Below are 21318 nucleotides of genomic sequence, written 5' to 3'. Positions count from 1 at the left end.
GAATGTTCCAGTAATACACTCAAAATGTCAGTCACAAAGGAAGTTGAGGAAACGTGTTGAGTAATCATGAATTGATACTGTAATTACCCTACATTTTCAAGTTTCCAGTTAAAGCCAATGGTAGTTTTGTAATAGAATCTAAGGAACGTGGTTATAATGTGGGTTCAACAAACAGAACACTTTCGTCCTCAATTCTTAGGCGCTGCTTTAGGGTGAAAATAAGAGTACCCTGGGAGGGGCCAACTAGAACGTTTCGAAAGAGACCAGACAAACAGACAAATGACTTCTGTCTGTTCGCAAGTACGAGCAGCAGATGCGGGGTATCTCAGGACTTTAAAGGAAGATGGAGGCTGTGAGACATTTTCGTGACCTAGATATGAAGACATCTGCTGAGACTCCCAAATGTGCCTAAGACTGGTAGCTACTTAGGGCAGTAAGCAGGACAGGAACGCGAGGGAGGGGCTTTCTGCGTTCTTGACATACACTCTGCTGGTAGAAGCGGGAACAGTCCTTAGAAAGGAATATCTGGTCCGGGATCTGAGAAGGAGATTGGGCCTCTGTGACTCCTCTGAGGTCTCTGTTGAGGCTGGAGCAGTTTCAGTGATGGATCTTGGATTAGGGCAGATTCTTAGGTGGAGACATCAAAGAAGAGGGCAATACATTTGATGATGAATGTGATTGATAAGCACTTGATATTGATAAGCACAACACAGACTTACCTAACCCAGATACCCTGGCAAAAGTCAGTCCAGCCACAGCAATAACACATCCAGTTTCCCTGGAGTATAAAGCAGAGCACTGCCCGATTAGGAGTCCCTGGAAGAAGCCACGGCTGTGTGTGTCAGCCTGGTGAATCTGAGTCAGGCCAAAGACATACACTGTCGCCAAAAGGTCTTTCAGCTATGTCCCAACCAAGCGCTTTTCACCTTGCTGCCCAATGCTCCTGATTTATGCCTCCCCAGATGACCACACAGAATTTCCTAAATGATTAGGATCTTAAACCTGGGAGAAGAGATGTATTTCAATGCAATAGGTGCAGGTATCGCCAAGTCTTTATTACACATCACATAAAAGTGAGGTACGCTCTTAAAGAAAACCAGAGCTGGGGGCGGCACCTGTGGCTCAAAGGAGTAGGGTGCCGGCCACATATACTGGAGGTGGTGGGTTCAAACTCAGCCCCAGCCCCAGCCAAAAACTGCAAAAAAAGAAAGAAAGAAAGAAAACCAGAGCTCTTGGCCTCTGCACTTGGGAAGCCTCCATATCCAGGCAGGGTAGTGTCAACTCTGGGTGGGCAAATAGCTCTGAATGTGGCCATAGTTGATGCTGACCTAACCTTCCTTGATTCTTTATACGCTCATGACTATTGTGTGACCTCCGCCAAGTTATTTTTCCTTTCTAGGCCTCAGTTCTCTAAGACAGAGGATTCTCCTACTCTCAATTCCCACCCCTTTTTTTGTAGCCATATAGATGCCCAGGGTATTGTTCAGTGAAGCAGATTTCAGAGTAAATCAGGACCGATAGAGTAGGTGAAAGCATTACCAATGTAACGTATGAACTGTGGTTATGTAAAGAAAACGCCTGTTCTTAGGCAGCACACACAGAAGTATTTGGAGCTAAAGGATCATGTACATACCTTATCTTCAAGTGGCACAGAAAACAATTATGTGCCTCCATAGAGAGAGAAAAAAATATTTGTAAGTAAATCACTCCAAATAATGAAGCCAGCAGTGAATTTACCAAGGACATCATTCTTTAGGTCAAGGTTCACCATACATATTTACAGCCAAGAGGCTGCCAGAAGCCCTCACCTCCCTGTATTCTGGCTTCATAGACTTGTCAAGATGGATCAAGGCTTCATCCCCCCACCCCTCCCTGCAACCTTCAGGTGCAAATGAGTTGTCAAGGGAGGTTTTCAGAAAGCAATAAAAGAGCCTTTCCTTAGAGGCCAAGAGGGTCTGGGTCCCCCATTTTAGTCAAAGGAAGCTAAATGGAACTTGCAACTCAAAATATGTAATGATTCACCCCATGGTAATAAAGCAGTCCTAGAAAACTCCCTAGTGGGATTAATCTTAATCGGCAATTAAGATAAAGTCTGGGCACATGCTAATCCAGGGCTTAATCAGAGACATTTTAATGTGCTGCTGTGGTGTGGATATAAGACTGGGATTCCACTAATTGAGCCTGGAATGTGGGTGTGAGGAGGAGGGATCATGGTGGAAGATTGCCCGTAGATCCAGCAGTGAAATGAGGTTTTGCAGGAGTGTTGGCCAGTCTTGGCTAGTATAGGCACCTTGGGTGGCTTGCCCTGCTATTGAGGCACACAGGTAAACAAGCACCCCACCATCTTTACTCCAGTGCCCCCAGAGGAGGAGGGAAAAACAGGCTTCTTGCTTCACTAGCCTATTCTGAAAGCCCTGCTTTGTGAGACGATCACTACTAACATAAGGGGTAGGAACCCATGTGAGGAAAAGCAGAATAGACAAGAAAAACAATTAAAATGGTTTTAAGAAAGTTAAAGCTGGTGTCATTACTCTGTTTTCTTCCTAGAAATTTCTTTTCTGCATATTTCTAAAATCCAGGCAAATAGGTGATACAGCTGGTAAGTGTAAAATTTCCAGCGGCTGTGACTTACTGCCTTAGGTTAGCAAGAGAATCCTCCCACCTGCTCGCCAGCTGGTTTTGCCTCCGTTTTTAAATCCTACCTTGTCAGCTGTGATTTAAAAATCTGAGACTGGCATTAGCCCTGAAATTCTCATTAGAAACCCAAGCATCCAGTTTAAAATATAAATAGTACATGCTTTAGGGAAGTTTTCTCTGTATTTTTGACCTCATCACTAAACGCACTCTGGCCACCGTGCTACCTACACTTTTCCAAGGTCACAGGTATCCTTGTGATTCTGAGAGATGGGTGAGTAGCAGGACCTTCTCCCACAAGGCAGCTGATCTTCAAAAAGATCAAGTGGCTTGCTAATGTAAGACCGAGTTTTGCATTATTTAACTGCTGGTCCATGAGAAATGAATCTGGCCATGAAACTCTTCATCAGATATGATTGCGAGCATGTACGTTGGCTTCCCCATGCTCACATTGTGCAGAAAGTGTTGAGCCTTCCCTCAATGCAAGAAAATAAATGTGAGACAGTTGAAGCTGTGGAAGAGAGGAGCTCAGTGACAATCAGTTGTCGCCTTTAAACCAGTAGGTATCTTGTGGGTACCAACTGTGAGAAAGGCATAGCGTGGACTCTGCAAAGCACGTGAGGAGGCATAGGCACAACTACCCAAGATCTTGTGTTCTCTTGGAAAGAACACAGGTGAAATGCTAGCCAGAGCTCCTAGCGGTAGGTGAGAGGCACCAGGAGTGGTCCACACAGAAAGAGCTCTCTAATCTAAAAGGAGCGAGACATCACTTCTGGATGAGTGTTCAGGGCAGCCGTCCCTGAGGCAATCGTGAGTGATCCAAGGAAAGGAGGCATTCCGGACGGGAAAATAACCAAACTCAGTGGAAGGGAGAGGGCAGAGAGTTGGATATAGTAGAACATAAAGCAAAAAGGCTTAGAGCCAATCTATGGAGGACCAAGAAGTCGTGGCTTTGAAGTTGAAGCTTGCTACCTTATCCACGATGCATAAGGTTCGCAGATTTAGCAAATAAAAATACAGGATGCCCAGTTAGCTTTGAATTTCAGATAAAGAATAATTGTGGATGGAATTATGTCTCAAATACTGCATAGGAAACGTATTATTTTTTGATTATCTGAAATTCAAATGTAACTTGGCGTTCTGATATTTCATCTGGCAACTTTAATTGTGGAGCTCTTAAGGTTTTGGAGTAGAATGGTCCCATAAAGATCAATCTCTTCCAAAAAGGGACCTGAGAATCACACATCAGAACTATGAAACCTACCGATTGTGGTGGTGGTGGGCACCTGTAGTCCCAGCTACTTGGGAGGTTGAGACAGGAGGATCACTTGAACCCAGATGTTTGAGGCTATAGCATGTTATTATTAGGCCTATGAATAGCCACTAAACTCCAGTCTGGGCAGCATAGTGAGACTATATCTCTAAAAAAGAAAAAGAACTGTGAAACCTCACTCATCCCACACTTTCCCTTATGGGAAGACTCAGTAGAAATTTCATGCCCCATCTAAGGAGTTCCCTGCTTATGAGATATGAGCTTAATGTGAACCATGAATTCAGTAATGTCACACAAATGAAGTAGTTGTCCCCAGGAAGGCTGATTAGTATAGGATTGAACTGGGCTTGAAAACATCCTTTCTAACAAACGCCTGAATCCTAGGCTTTGTACACCTGCCTGTGCATGCTGGTCAGGAAAGAAACACAAAAGGAGAGGAGACCTTATAGGCATGACTTAAAAAGAGCATAATAGGAAAATTGCATTGGACCACTACAATGTTCATTATAATCTTTTTTTCTCCAAGAAAAAAATGTAATGTCGTTTTTGAACATTTATAGTTTTTAGAATTTAGATGGGCAGCATCCAGAAACAAAAAGCCCTTTAACGAAGGTGTAAATTGTGCCTTCTTAAAATGACTTTTCTTCCCTACCCCGGTACCCACGGTAATGAACACTCCTACCCAATCAAAATATGAAAACAAAATTGGAGCTGTGTCAGCATCTTGGCTGCAAATAAAACTCAAAACAGGTTATAGCACATGCTAGGAATACAAAATAAGGTTAGAAGTAATGCTTCAGCTGTGAGTTCTTCAGGCTGTGGGAATAATAAAGCATAATTTAGTAGAAGAGGAACTAGGGAGTCAGCATACACAGGAAAAATGAAAGAAGCAAGAAAAATGCAAGGGGTAGGGAACAGGATTGGAAGGAATTGGAGGGGGACAATAGGTGGCGAATCATTAGAGAGGAAAGGCCCAGCCTAATCAGAGAAGGTTTGGGAGCAGAGAGCATAGAGGGTGGCCAGGTTGGTTTTATATAAACTGCTCATCATATCGAGTGTTCAAGGTGATTCCAAAATGTGAGTGACCTCAGGCATCAGAGAGACGAGCCCGTAGCATAAGCGTTTGTAACATCAATGTCTGACTCCTGACAAGACCAGAAAGAAGTGATCCGCTGAGACCTGAGCAGTCCTTTGTTACCTGGTGACTAGAACGTTCAGAGATGGTTTATTTTATTGGTCTAAGATTATCCCCTAAACCCTAACCAAATTTGTAGAGCAGCCTTCTAATTCCCTCGGCTTAAAGGTGCAGATGTCAGCTCACAGCATTCAACCAAATGGATTCTTTTTTTTTTTCTTTTTGCAACTTCCTCACGATATTACTAAGTCCAGGCTTCCCCCTCACTCGGTGAGAACACCTAACCCTGGTAAATAAAGATGAAACAAAAATAGTTAACAGGTTTTCTGCTTCTTATTGTGTTTGCAAGAGGCTTGTCAAGACAGTGATCTCAAATAGAAGTTTGCACCCTTCCTTTCATTCTCATTCAAAAGCATTGTTCTTCAATATTTATCATGGAAGTTAATTTCCCTTTGTACTTTGCTTCTTGGGGCTAACACTTCAGAACCTGTTATTAGGGGAGATGGGTGACCTTCCTTTACTTTCTTTGCACACCAGGAAAAATAATTGAAAATATGATCTCTCCCATGTACCAATCTAGAATAGGGCATCAGTCACCTGATGAGGATGATGACTGGCGTTTCACAGGCTGCGTTGATACCGTTCACATTTTAAAAATAACCCCACCTGCGCACGCCTTCAGTAAAGACTTACTAGGGATGAGAAGTGAAGACGTGCCCATTGAAACTCCCCTATGTGTACTACGGCCCTACTTGGTAACCTCTCTTGAAATAATCATTTTGTGAGAAGACACATTTCTCACCTTTATTAATTCATTGCCAAAGTCAGCTCCTCCCTACCACCTGGTCAGTCCTTTCTCATTGTCTGCATGTGATAAGTTCATTAGAAAGAATAAAAAGCCATTTATCACTCCAGGCTGTCTGTCGCTGCACCTGCTCTTAATTTTACCACTTATTCTTCAGTTGTAGGACAAATGTTTGAGCTTTGGCCTCTGGTTCGGTTGATTCTGTGCTTCCACTGTTCCATATTAAATTTTTTTTATTAGTGGGGCCTTTAGCGGTTAGCTATAGAGGCAATTATTTTACACTTTCAAAAATAATATGGGGGCGGGGGGGTGGGGACTGAAAGTCTGGTTGAGGCTCAGCCAATGATTTGGAGAGAGATCAGTTTCCCCTACCCCACGTGAGGAAGAGAAGTTCGGCCGGCCCAGGACTCAGACCTGCCCATCCTTTCAGGTATGTTCAGAGGCTCTTGGCGAGATTGTTCATTTCTTGATTAACTTTACAGCCCCGTCATGATCCTGCAGTGCACATATGCCACTTCCTCAGTCCCCATTCCGTGCCCAGCAAGTTTCTGATGGGTTTCAAATTTGAAGTCGCTTGATGAATTTACCTGGGTGTTCAAAGTAGTGAGTGTGTTGCCATCTGGCAACAGAGGAGTGAACGGTGAAGTCTGGTTAAGCAGAAAGCGTAAGGAGAAGTGCAAGTGTAGGGATGGGGTTTGAAGAAACAAACATTGATGGATTATACTGTTGACCCTTCCAATTCAATTTCACTTCCCCAAGGTGACCTTGACAGGTGTGAGGTTCAGGTCCTCCACACCATAGACCACCCTGGGTGGGTACTTTCTGCCTGTCAGGCACCTGTGCTGGGCATAGTGGGTATAATGACACATGAGGGATGGCCCTGCCCTTAAGGAGCTGACAATTGGCTGAGAGAAGACTAGTCTATGGACCTTTCACTTGAGTAAAAGTGGAGGCTCTAGGAGCTCCAACATCAGAATAACTGGCTCAGGGGGCGCAAGAATCTTACAAAGGAGCTGACAGTTAAGCTAGGTCTTGCAAGACAGGAGGGAGTTTCCAGGTACAGGGGTAAAGGGAGAGAGCTGAAAGCAGAAGGAACAACGTATGTAAATGTAAGAATCAATAAAGTGACCGAGAATGTCTGGGGTACAATGGAAGCTGTGGTCTGGCCAAACTAGAGCAGAGGTGAATGCAGGTGAAAGAGATTATGGAGTCCAGGAGACCTTTCTTAAAGACTTTTGTTTTTCTTTTTTCGAGACAGAATCTCACTATGTTGCCCTCAGTGGAGTGCTGTGGTGTCCTAGCTCACAGCAACCTCAAACTCTTGGGTCAAGCGTGATCCTCTTGCCTCAGCCTCCCAACTAGCTGGGACTACAGGTGCTCACCACAACACCTAGCTATTTTTTGTTGTTGTTGTCATTATTGTTTAGCAGACTTGGGCTGGGTTTGAACCCACCAGTCCTGGTGCATGTGGCCGGCGCCCTAACCACTGAGCATGGGTGCCGAGCCAAGGACTGTCTTGCATTGATAATTAGAAAGAGGGAGGCTTCAAAGCCAATAGTTCTAGTTCCAACACCCAATTCTCCCACATATGAGCTGTGTGAAATAGAACAAGGTACTTAAAAACAGAAGGCCTTTATTTTTTCATGTGACCAGTGGGTATTATGATCCCAGCCTTGTAGACATCTTGGGAAGATCAAATGGGAAGACATATTTAAAGAACCTGCTGGTGTCCCCCACATCTGCCAGTTATTATCATTTGCCTTTGTGTGTGTCCTTATCATGGGTCACAAACTCAAAAGCCCTGTGGCCCAGCAGGCAACATAAAGATATCAAGAGAGCCACGTCTAGGGTGCTTAATGGCATCTGTCCTGTGGCTTCAGTTGAGAAAGAGTCTATATCCCATCTGAAATAGGCCACGTGCAGGCAGGGAGCCCTGTACCTTTCAATTGTCCAGGAGAGGTTGGATTATGGATTTGTAGGTGAAATTCCCCAACTTTTCTGCATTGGGTACTAATCTGAAGCTGAAACACAGTGCAGGCAAAACGGTATGTGTCTATGAGCCGTACACAACCTGTGAGCTGCCAGTTGACAGCCTTTGATCTCTGTCCTCTCACCCATCACATTATAGGCTCTTACAGGGCAAGGGCTGTGGCTGTTAATGATTCATATCAGGGCCGGCTCCTGGCAGGTGCTCCGTGGTCGGAGGGCACTGACTTTAGCCACATACAGACATCGACACCAGGGGTGAGGAGAAGCAAGCCAACAAGTGAGGTGTTCAAAAGTGCAGAATTCAAAGAGTGACCCAATGCCATAGCACAAGCCCAGGAATGAAAACTTTTAAAACTCAGCCCCAGCAAGAAGCTCCTGGGAGAGGAGCAGATCCTTGGGAAAGAAAAAAATGTGCAGTCTGTGAAGGGCAAAGTTTGGCAATCTATTAAACAGCAAGTTACAATAGGCGAGTGCAGAGATCACAGAGGCAAGGATTAATGTACACACATCTATACAGGGAACTTTGATGCTTTCAAATGCCTCCTCGCCATCTGAAAATCAGGCAGCAGGCATCGCCTACATATTTCACAGCAGTCTACCTGTCTGGGTGTTTGGGCTTGACAGCAGGAAGCTCTTTGAAATGAGGCTGAGGCATTTCAAACACTTCTGCTTGAATATCCAGTTTGTATATTCTGCTGATGCCTTTTTAAATTGGCTTTATTTTACCTTATTTTTTTTTTTTTACTAATTTTGGAATCTCTTATTAGGAAGTCTGCAAAAGAACAAATTACAAGGCTAAGATGCCTTTTGACAATATCAAGTCAGTGATAACAGGCACAGCCCCACGGGCTCATCCACAAGCCCATGGAACAAGGAAGAAGTTATATTCACAGATCAGAACTATTTTCAACAACAGTTCAGTAAAAAGTGCCAAATGTTTGAACCATTTGACTCCTGCCCAGATAATTTCCTAATGGTTTAGGGAAGGATGTTTACAGCTTTCTACGAGTAATAATAATTTGGAAACCATTCATTAAAACCTTCTAAATTACAGGCACTGTAGGCAAATTTCTTCCTTTAAGAAAGAAAGGATGACCTGAAAAATTGGTCCCCATTTCTTGCCTTCTCTTTGATTCTCTTTTTGCTTATTCTTCTTACGGAGTAAAGTACCAACGTTAGGAGGTTTATACCACCGTCAGGGCTTAGAACCACTAAGCAGGTAAAAATGAAGCTGGGCTGCACTGGCCTGGTAAAGTCATGCAGTGGAAATCTGAAGACCTTCAATTTTATTTTGAGGGCCCCAGAGGTCTTGCTCACCCTTCTCTGCTCATTTTAAAAGGAGATGCCGTGTCCTGGCAGAGAGGAGGAGAATGCAAGGAATTGCACGAGGGAGGTTCTGTGACTCAGACTTTGAAAGCTGCCTCATAGAAGGGAAAAATACTATCCTCATTCAAATGGTGATGAAGGTGTGGTAGCGTGGCTATCTCTTCTAACACCACACTGCAAGTCCTGGATTGTGGGGTGCGGGAATCTTACACAAGACCTAACCAAGCCAGAGAGGATTAGCTTTAATTTCATTCAAAAACTGTAAGTAGGAGAAAGGGCTGTCAGTACCCTAAGGCAATACTTAGGAACAGGGAGAAGTAGGTATGATGGTTTTTAGGAGAGTGACAGAAAGACTGTGATTCTGAATTGGTCTCAAGAACTCCCAGGCCAGACTCAGTGGGTGTATTGGAACTTATTTTCATTTGGTTTGGTGGGGGATCTTGAGAGAGCAGAGTGCCAGTTTGGTTAATAGACATGAAAGATAAGAAACCAAATTGTTGGCATGGGCCAAAGTCCTCCCCTTTCACAAATAGCCAATATCAGGGGGAGTGAAAGAGAGGAATTAGAAGTGGGCCCTGTGTTCAAAGAGCTTCCCAATCCACAGCCATCCCTACGGCTAAGGGAGGCATTTCTGATTGCCAGTGTTGTCATTCCTGTTGAAATGTGAACCCACTTTCCAATTCCACTGAAATCAAGGCATTGAGTGATACTACCTTTTGTGGTAACCATCTATAGACTGGCCTCCTTTCCTTGAGCCAGGCCACTGAGAGACCATGCCTCTGGTCCCAGGTGTAAAAGCCATCTCCAGCTGAACGATGAACACATTTTTTAAAGATGTCCCTTTTATGATTTCTTAAATGACAAGGCCTTTTAAGCGCTATGTGATAAAGGGGCACGATCATAACATGGATGGAAAGGAAGGTATTTAATATGAGCAGGCGTGTGGAAGCTGAGCTTTATCAATGAGTGGAATTTCCTGTAAGTAGAAAGATAAATGAATTAGTAACTCGGAGTAATTTTTTAAAAATACATATCCAGATGAAAGCTTGGATAATTTTGATCCCTTTTAGCCAATGAAGTATGATCTCTAATTAGGTTTCCATGCAGACGGTACAGGCTTGGAGTACATTTCTGAATCTAGTTGACCTTTTCAGCTGCAGAAGCCAAATGATTTCCATTCTATGCTCTTTAATTCTGGAGGAATTTCTAATTTTTTGCCAGAGATAAAAACTCACTCCAAATAGGAAAAAAAAAAAAAAGTTTTAAATAGTCCAGAGTCCCATTTATAAAATATTAAAAATTTTAGGGGTAGGAGAACCCTAAGAGACCCTTTAATTGAATCCCCTTATTTGACTGATAATAAAACTTATTTTACTAATAATAAGACCAGAGAAATTCAAAGATTTGCCCAAGGTCACTGAGGGCCTGAGGACCCAGGATTAGAACCCACGGCTCCTACTTCGCACCCCAGACTCTCTGCTTGGCTGGTTTCTCATTTGCCTGCCAGGCTGTTTTTGCATCGTCCAGATGTTGCTGAACCAAAGGTCCCTGGCTGAATTCCACCCACAGACCTGCTTTAGGGAAACTTCCACGGGCCAACACCTACCCTCTTGCCTTTCTTAATTTCTTTTGGAAATTCTCTATTCTCTCACCTTATTAATGTTAAAACAAAACGGGTTCTTTTATTGCCACAGGCAGCGGGAAAGTGAAGTTCTTGATGGAAGCAAGTGTCTTCCCTAGTGAGAGCAAGTAAATTAGTTCTGAGGTCCTCTCCCTCACTGTAACTGTAATGAGAGAGACACCAGCCCTCCTTCATTAATGAGATGCCACTCACAAAGGGAGCAGCCTGGGAGAGCCTTTGGGGAGGGAGGTGGCGGGGAGAGCGGTGATTGACACTGTTCTAGGAAGGGAGGAAGCAGAAAATAAAAGCCTCCAGAGGTGGGAAAACACGTGGATGATCTCCAATCTGGAGGGTCGGCCCAGCGGGAGTCAGCAGCGCTTCTGAATGGGCAAAGCACTGTGGTTTATGGCAGACATCTTTGAGCAAGAGGATTGGGAGCTACCCTCCGGCAGAGTTCTCCCACGCATGCTTCCTGGAGCAAAGTTGTGTCCCTGCTAAGTGTGTCCCACGTGAGGACCCGTACGATTGGTCACAGTTGGGGCTGGTTAGCAGCTGGTTCTCTTGCAAAGTTTGCAGCCTGGTCTCTCCCCCTGCCGTAGATTGTGTCGAGAGTTTAATGTGCTGTGTAACCTCCTCAACTTTGAAAAGGAAACTTTCTGAAAGAAAGTTAACGGAAAGGAGTTGGATGCTAAGGGAGTCTTGTCCTTGCATGAAGTCATTTGCCTGGTAGGAGACTCTGTTCTTCAAATATTTCCAAAGACCAGTTAACCCAAGGAACATGTGTCCAGGACAGTGGAAACATCTAAGTCATATTTGTTGAGCTCTTTCTCTCAAAAGTGGATTGAGAATAGATTCTGGCCCTGGCAGGACTGTGCTTGCCGTGTTTCTATCTCAGCTACTCAGAACAGCATTTGCAGCATTGTTGAGAAAGTTTGGGGAAAATATCTGTGCGATTTTCCTAAGTTACTTTCACCATCCGCAGCCTGTCTTGGTAGGCTGGTAAGATTCTGTGTATTTTGGAAATAAATAGAACTTTTATTTGGAATTAAATGCTTTTTTCCCCCAGTTGGGTTTTTTTTTTTTCCTGAAAACATTCTTTTTTTATGAATATGGGTCTACGTGAAGGTTAAGAGACTTTCAGCCCTCAAAACAACTTAATAAAATGTCTGAGCACACAATTAGGGACGCTTATGTCCCTTAAGAATCAGGTAACGGAAGTTCTAATTGGCAAAGCAGCATCTTGAATGTCATTTTCTAAACCCATTAGGCCATGTCTAACAGAGAAAGAGAAACAAGATACCAATTGTGTCCCTCTTGGAGAGATTTTAGGGTAAGAGTTGGATGATATTGAACTTGTAACAAAATGTAGCTGCCATGCCACATTCGCTTCAAGTACAATTGCATTCCTTAAGATAGAGTGTAGGCTCACCTAGTAATAAGTGGAGTAAATCCGTGTCTGTGGGCAAGCAACCTGGAGGCACTCCCTTGTTGTATGTGAGCGTGGGTGTATGTACCACACGTGTCTTTGAAAACATGCACTCTATAGGACTATGTCCTTCCTCCAAATCCTTTCCATAGATTGGGCAAGGCCCAAAGCCTGTCGTTTAATAGAAAGACAACACATCTGTCTTCAATTATTCACATCTCATGAGGCAGGACAATGAAGCTGGTGAACCCATTCTAGAAAAAGTGTCACATACCTCCTTGGGAAGCTATGCACCACCGTCAGTGCCTGATCTAACCTTCAAACCACTTTTCCTAGGCCAAGTTTGCAAACTTAATTGTCAGAAGTCATACGATGACAGCTCTGATAGCTATTCCAGGAAAAGAATTCTAAAATTGCTTTGAAGGGTAGATTTAGGCACTGACGTCCTGCAGACTTTCCCAAGGGGAGTCCTTCAACGATGACCATGGTGATACTCAGCCGTGAGGTATGTAGCACCTTTTCTAGGCTGAGTTCAAGAACTTAATTGTCAGACTTCCTATACCACAACCTCAGCTGCTTTAGGTTTACCACCATTAAAATTGAGAAGAACCAGAAACATATAATAAATCCAGGCCAGAGCTGAGCCTCCTGGAGACATTAGCTTGCCTGGAACCCCCTCATTTGTTTAGCTGCACTTTTGGAAAATCTGACAAGGCTCACCTAAAAAGTCCATTCTTTCTTGAACACCAAAAGGAAGCGTCGCCATGGAAAATATAGCTTCATAAAGCCAACTGCGTTTTATTTTTGACATTTTGTTTCTGCTAGAAGCCTGTTTTTCAAAAACTTGGTTGACAAAGCTGTATTTGTACATTTTTTCCCCTTGTGCTTCAGACACCTGGGTTTTTAAAGACAAAATTCTTGCAGATGTTTTGGATTCATTGATTTCAGAAGTGCTCAAGAACTTGATCTCCAAGGACTGGATTATTTTCTTCATTACCAACCATGATGGTTTTTAAGGAGGGAGAAACTCGATTTTCGATTGACTTGAGTACAGTGGATTCACATCCTCCTGGTCTTCAGGAGGATTCAAAACTAAGCGAAACAAGGGTGCCTAGGGCGGCGCCTGTGGCTCAAAGGGGTAGGGCGCCGGCCCCATATGCCAGAGGTGGCAGGTTCAAACCCCAGCCCCTGCCAAAAGCTGCAAAAAAAAAAAAAAAAAGTGTGCCGACTGACTCAGATTTTTAAAATAACAATGTATCGACTTTGTCAGATCAAACTAATCTTGTTGTGATTTGAATTTAATTACAGGCATACCTAAATCATCAGGGAGAAAAACAGAAGTCTACCCCCCAAAATGGCTCATAAAACAATGAGAGAATTTCAGTTTTACTTACTCAGGCATACCACAGAAGAGGTACTTCTCCAAGCTGATAAATGAGCCATATTTGCAAAGAATAGAAACATTTCGGGAAATACATTGAAAGCAGAAAAGGGCTAGACTGGAACATTACTTTTTTTTTTAATATTGTAAAAGAGGGTTGTCTAGCACTTTCTCAACTAGTACGTCTAGTGAACTAGCTCTTCTACACATTTACCATAAAATAATTGATGTTTGTAATGCTAACCCTCGGGCACTATAGGATCCTGAAGCACCTGCTGAATCATCAAAGAATGATTCATTGCGTTCTGGGTGGTTTTCTTGTTGAGTGTATTTTATTATATAGTAAATCCCTTTGAAAATCGGTAATACATCTGTGATGGGTAACAGAGGTTTACAATCAGAACACACAGCCACAGCTGGCAAGCGAGAAGTTCCTTTGGTGTACAGATTGATTGGCAACCTCACACCCTCCATCCCACTGCCTCAGAAGAGGAAGGTGCTGCCTGTGGAATCTGCAGCAGTTGGTGTGTGAAGGTTTCATTCCACTCCTCTCTCTCCTCCCTTTCCTGCTCAGCTTGCTAGCTGGAGCCCACGGGTAAACATCAATTCCATCTTCCTACCCCTCCCTTTGCCCAAAAGGGGAAGGGCCAGAAATGTGGGGCAGCACTGATTAGGTTGAGCCATACAAAAATTCTGATATTTGACTGCTTTTTGTATATGAAAAAAGCGATTTCATACAACCGATCGGGATGGTTACACATACTAGGCACCTGCGTCTGTGTGTCTGTGTGTGCTGATGTGCATATATTATTCAATTACCCAGAAGACTTGATTAACAAGAACACCATAGCTCCACCAGATCACAGGACTTGCAATCCTCTGGTTTGTTAGGCAAATAATTTCTCCTTCTTTGCTGTTCCTTAGCTCTTAACCAGGAATGGAACCCCAGTTTTTTCACAGTCCTGCTGTGTATTAGGTAAAAATGGCCTTCCTATGTCTTGATATGCTCTGTTTATATTTTAAGGCTGTTTACAGATGAAATATTCCATAAATATTCATACAGTGCCTGTACAAAGGAAAGGCTCCAAAGAGCTCTTTATTAACAAGCTCCCTCATGTCAGGGTGGGAGAGAGGACTTTAATCCATCCTCCTGAAGTTCTTGCACAAAAACTGAACTATCCTCTTAACACATAATGTTAGGGTGACCTGGGATTTACCAGCTAAATTCACAGCTGAAAGTGTCAGCTAATGAATTATTCCAAGTAAATGAACAGACCAAGGGAATCCTTTTTTTTTTTTTTTGTCCCATACTGAATTTCCCTTCATTAGCAAATACTCAATGTAGGAGACAGTCAACTAGATGCCAGAGGAAGTTTACCCTACATTCAGCCCCTCCACAGCAACTCCACCCAGAAATCAATTGACATTTATTAGGGGGGTGTTTTATTCTTCCAAAGGAAGGTGCAGAAACATTAGGGAAAAAAAAAACAACTCAGAGGGCTTGTAGTGAAACAAATTGAATCCCCTTTTTTAAAAAATGAAACACACAAATTGAACTTTTTATAAAATACTCAGGGGCTTCAGATTTGAAATTATGTTGAAAACACTCTAAGGTTATACATAATAAAAAAAATTTTAAATGCTGAGATGAATGACAAGTCCAAAATACTATCAGACTAATCTTTGTACCAAAGAAATGAAATATATATAACAAATTATTTTGTATCTCCTTGTTGGGGGGAGGTAAACAAGATAGCAAATGGTATTTCCCCATACACACACATAATCGTTGTATTAAAGATGGTTAAATATTTCTTTCTATTCAATTAGATTGTCTTAACTGGCAAGATAATATTGGAAAGGGGTAGTTAGAAGGAAGAATGAAACCAGCTGCCTCTAAGGTCCACTGGGTACCGTTTGTCATGCAATTCTTGGAGGCCAACCCAAAAGTGGTTCATCAAAGGCAGATCTCTCTATGTTCAGGGGGCAAATCTGAACTAAAATGGGGCAGGTCTGGGGCAGGTCTAGAACTCCAGTTGTGCACAGACTGTGATCCTAAAGGGCAATGCCAGTATTCGATCCATCCAGCTACTTGGCTTCCTCATGATTTCCTGTGGGAATTGTGGTTTCTGCTGACTCAGAGCTGCCCCCCATTTGGTGATGTATTAGTTGCTAGAGGCAGCCCCTATGTTCACCTCACTTTTACTCCAGTTGAAGTTTCCTATCATGAGAATTGAATTAAGTCTTAAAATCCAGCAACAAGAGCTAACAAGAGCAAGCCTTGGAATGTACGAGGCTGTGTATGTACTTGTGTGGTGATGTTCACCCTCCAGTGTAGTGTGGGCCAGCCGCTGAGAGGCAGGACTGTCAGAGTGCTCTCTCAGGCTCTCCTTGGGGAATGTTTCTTAGCAAAGTGCATTTTTGTTACATGAGGCCATAGCTACATGTGGCCACTGAATCAACCATCTTGACGTCAGTTAGTTCTTTCCAGTTGTCCTAATGACTGCTCATTGAGCATCTGATTGGTTTAGGATAGGCCGATGCAGTTGAACTGAATCAAGGTGTAGAAGGGAAAAAGACCACTGGAATGTAAACCAAAAAACCACTGGATTGTAAACCTAAAGAATGGTTCCAGCTGCTCACATGCTACGTGACATTCAAATCTTTTGACCGCTCTGAACCTCAGTTTCTTTGTCTGTAAAATGGTTTCTATCTAGCTTCTCTTATCAATCCCTCAAGATTTTTAATTAAGATTAAATGAGCTGGTAGGTGTGAAAGTTCTTTAATCCATTGGACTTATCAGCTGGCACTTTATAGATTCAGTTGGCATAGTGCTGCAGGACAAATGTGTAATCCGAGGATGACTTTGTAGGGAACTTCTCTGACAATCAGAAAGCATTCTCTTATTGTGTACCAAGGGCAGTAAAAAGAGAGAAGCACTTAGACCAGTTGGACTCGCTGAATCATCCCCACTTTAAAGATGAGCAAAAAATAGTTGAGAGTCATGGCAAATTTTTTGCATTAGCTATTACCAAAGAAATAGAAAGGAAGATTCCCACTCCCCAATTGTATTTGAAAAGAGAGAAGTCTTGGAACAAGTTGTGGCAAATGGACAGGATGTCCTGGAATGACACTCTAGGTGTAAATACATCACTGGAACTGATGGCCTCCACCCAAGAGTTTTGAAGGAACTCAAGGGTGAAACTGTGGAACTGTTGGCCAAAATGTGTAACTTGTTACAAATGGGTACTGTGCTCAAGACCTGGCAAATTGCCACCCCAACTCTGAAAGAAGAGATGTGCAAATAGATGAGTATCATTTTTATACCTGGCAAGCTGGTGGAGACTATCTGAGTGGGTAGCATCACCAAACAACGCCTATCATTGCACAAAGCATTATTGGGTGTTCATCCTGCCCCAAGCACTGTGCTGGATGGTAGTGGTGAACAAAAGGAAGTGTCTAGAAGGCTGTTTGACAAAGGGCTCTGAGAACTCCAATACGCAGACAGATTTGGGGAGTCATTGACATATGGGTCAAAAATAGCCTTCCCCTGCAATGCTGGCTCTTTCAACAGGAAGAGCCTGCCTGGAATACCCTGTGCACTAGGACTAGACTATCTTGGAAAAGAGAGCGGAGATCAGCTAGCAATGTCTGCACTGCCGCAGAATACCATGCTGTACATTTTTCATCTCCATCTAGGTGGATGTTGGAATTCTGAGAGTGGAGGGTAGCCATGATGATCCACAGAAAATGTGAAAATGGAGAAGAGAAGAGGCTGAAAAATAACCCTTCCCAGGAGTTTCTACCATGGATAAAGGGGCAGCTTGAAGAGAAGATGGGGCTGAGGAGGAGGTTTCCTGATGCTGCTTGTGGTCAGCTGGCTGGCCATTTAGAATAGGGAGACCTGATAACATTTGTAGATTTAGGAAGAGGAGAAAGGGGAAGACTGACGATCCAGGATATCCAAGAAAAGATGATCAATGCTGTTGAGAGGGACATCTGTCTTGAAGAAGGAACAAACGTGGTAAGGGCAGGGACAGATATAAAGAGTTTAGGGCGGCACCTGTGGCTCAGTGGGTAGGGCACCGGCCCCATAAACCGAGGGTGGCGGGTTCAAATCCAGCCCCGGCCAAATTGCAACGAAAAAAATAGCCGGGTGTTGTGGCGGGCGCCTGTAGTCCCAGCTGCTCGGGAGGCTGAGACAAGAGAATTGCCCAAGCCCAGGAGCTGGAGGTTGCTGTGAGCTGTGTGATGCCATGGCACTCTACTGAGGGCAATAAAGTGAGACTCTGTCTCTACCAAAAAAAAAAAAAAAAAGAGTTTAGAACAGCATTCCCCCTTCACTCCTAAATTTATGAATTCATTTCAAGTAATATGTATTCTTTGGAAATTTTTTTAATCATCTGATCATTTTGCGTGCGATGCAAAATGAAGTGATTTAATGTTTTTAAATGTATTTGTCATTTCAGAGAAGTATATATTAAAGATTTTATTACAAAATTAATTGAATACCATGTTTACTAATATTCGTGGATTATAATAATAAATTCTGAATGAGTTCCATCTAACAAGTGATGCGCGTGGCTTAATTTACTTTAATTATGTAAGAAACTGCCATTTGTAAAACATATATTAAAATGACACCTATTAGTGTGCTTAGTTTGGCGACCAAATAAATATTAAACTGTGGGTTGAAATTTAACTGTGTATCATAGTATCAAAAAAAGTATCTGCTTTTACAACTAATGGTAGGAAACATTGCCTTTGGGTACCTTATTATTTTTTAAAGTGATTTATTTTTATTATTTTTTTTAACTAGAATGGTATTTTTTTTTTTATTAAATCATAGCTGTGTACATTCATGCAATCATGGGGTACAATGTGCTGGTTTTATATACAATTTGAAATGTTTTCATCAAACTGGTTAACATAGCCTTCACAGCATTTTCTTAGTTATTGTGTTAAGACATTTATATTCTACACCTAGTAAATTTCACATGTACCCTTGTAAGATGTTTATGTTTCTTTCAGTTTAAATAGTGGAACCAAAGAGAGAATTTCTGGAGGAGAAGGTATAGTTATTGAGGGATAATGAGCTCCAGGAGGGCAGGGCTCATCACTACAGCCCCGACAGCTAGGAGAGTGCCTAGCACAGAATAGGTGCTCAATAAGTATTTACTGAATAAATGAAGGAGTGGAGGAATGAATGCAGGTTAAGAGAAGTCTAAGTTCTCTGCAGAGGTGTGGATGGAGTGAAAGAGGGATTTGCAGCAAAGGAAACTGCTATAAGAGCAAGAGAGGGAACCAGCAGGGGCCGAGTTAGCAAACAACCTTGTAGACAAAGAGATGACTGCTTTCCATAAAGAGAAAATATTTATTCCAAGACTATTTGTTGAACAACTACTAGGTGTTGGGCTTGTGAAAAATGCTATGGGATTCAGAGATGACAAAGATTCAGCTCTTGCCCTCAAGAAGTGCACTGAGCTTATGGGGGTAATAAAACCAAAAATCCTTTCTAGACTGTGTGCACACAATCTGTATTCCAAAGGCATTAGGGCAGAAAGGCAGAGGAGTCCACTTGAAGCCGTGGTAGCCTCAAGAAGCAAGAGAATAGGAGTGCTCGCTCCAGCTTAAGCATCAACCAAGAAATTGTTTGCCCTCTCTGGGTTCTAGTCTCCTCATCTCTATGAAAGGGATTAGGACTACAGCTCCTCCAAGGTGCCCATGCTGTAAACCTCTGATAATGGGCTTTGGAAATTCAAAGCAAGGGGATGTCAGTACTGGCAGAGGTATTGTGCAAATGTATCAACAAGAACATGGAAGTTGTGTTGGCCTTGAAGAAGGATGGAGGGGTGTAAAGGAAGGGCGCCAAGCATTTCAGGTAGAAAGATTAGCTAAAGTTGGACTCAGCATGCGTCTTTTTGAAACACAGGAACTGTCCAATTGGGGTGACCCCAACTTTGGAAACCCCATTTGTTGATGTGAAGAGCAGTCACACAAAAGAACTGAGTGGGGAATGCACAATGAAATCTCCATGTTAGTGAATGATGATGATAACAGAAGATGATGGGAAAATACAACACATTCTCAAAGGACGGAAGAGCAGCCGATGATTTTCAAAGTTGACAAGTATAAAAATAGACCATGCTATATTGCAAATGTGGATTCCTTCCCAAACAGGCGATGACATTGGCCTCCTAAAGACCAATACAACATACGCAGCATCCAAAAATCTATTGAAGCCAAAATTGAGAACATCGACCTACCCTTGTTCAGACCCTTGGAAAGGAGACTGAGGGTGAGGTGCAATCGAGTAGCCACTGACCAATGGTCAAGTTCTAGGTCAGGGGTCTCAGTCAGTTGCTAAACATTGACCTTTTCATCTGTCCAGGGGGAATAATAACCCCCACTCCTCATATATCACAATGATGCATTATTCAGGGATGAAATGAGATAATGGGAGTGAATTTGTTTTGAAAAGAATCAAGTGTTGCTGCAATCACTGGAATAAGGCAATAAAGATTTGTGCATTGATGATTTCTGCCTAGGATATGAACAGCTTGTACAAATACACTTAAAATAATTCTTTAAAGAATTATTCCTTATGGCTTTAAATTCAGAAAACTTTAAATTCAGATTTGGGTCTGAATTCCAGTCGTGTTGAATGCTGATGTGCTTTGGCAGTGTTATTTAATGCATCTGGGCTCAATTTCCTCATCTGTAAAATAGAGATAGTGATACCTACCCTTGCAGGATGGTTGTGAGATTTAAATATAATAATGGACAAATTGTGGAAAGGTCAGCACCTGCCCTTGCAGGCCCTCAGTACACAGAGGCTGTCTTAATTTCCACTCATCGCTAGGACGTGAGCTCCTAGGGCTGAGACCGTGTCAGCTGGGACCCCCAGTGGCCAGCACATTTCCAGAGACAGAATCGGTGTTCAATAAGTATTTGTTGAATGGATGGATGAACAGGATGAACAAAATGAACGGATGGGTGAACACCAACCCTATAATAGAGATGAGAGACGGTAATATCTGCTTCCCTGGCTCACAAAACCAAGGCTAGAAGAGTTTAAATGACTGTCCAAGGTTAGTGTCAAAACAGAGAACGGTGAGTAGGCCTTACAAGAGCCCCTTTTCTGTGCCATCCACATGCTGCCCTCTGGGGTGAACCTCTGGCTTGTGGCAAGATCGTGGGCTACAGTTTTCTGAGCTGTGTTATCAGCTCTTTGAGAAAAACAGAAGCAATAATATTTGCCTTTTTTTTTTTTCCTGGCTTTTTGGTCAGGGCTCAGAGAGTAAAAATTCAAGTCAACTTTAAATTTTTTTTTTTTTTTTTTTTGAAAAGGAGCCAAAAGGAAAAGAAAAGAAACATAAGCAAAATCTCAAATATCTTTGGTTTTGACAGTCGTTGGTTAGCTGGACATAATCCCAGAAAATGGATCTAATCTTCGCTGAAAGGTACAGTTCGTTTCCCTCTCCCGTAGATGGGCGGAAATGTGTGTTAGGGAGGCTGATTCATCCGAGGGCCCTTGCACCAGGCCTGGGACCAGCGCTATTCATTATTTGCTCTGCTCCTCTTTCGTTTACAAGGTCAGAGTCGATGTTTTGGTTGTTTTCCCAGCAGTGCTCTACTGACCGACTTCGCTCTAATCCCTTGATGTCACTTAAATCAACTCGAGGCTGGTGGGGGGTGGGGGGAGTGATCTGAGAACTCCAATGATTT

Source organism: Nycticebus coucang, chromosome 6 (assembly GCF_027406575.1).
Source record: "Nycticebus coucang isolate mNycCou1 chromosome 6, mNycCou1.pri, whole genome shotgun sequence".
NCBI lineage: Eukaryota > Metazoa > Chordata > Mammalia > Primates > Lorisidae > Nycticebus > Nycticebus coucang.
The sequence above is the reverse complement of the archived record's forward strand: the minus strand, read 5'-3'. Positions refer to the sequence as shown.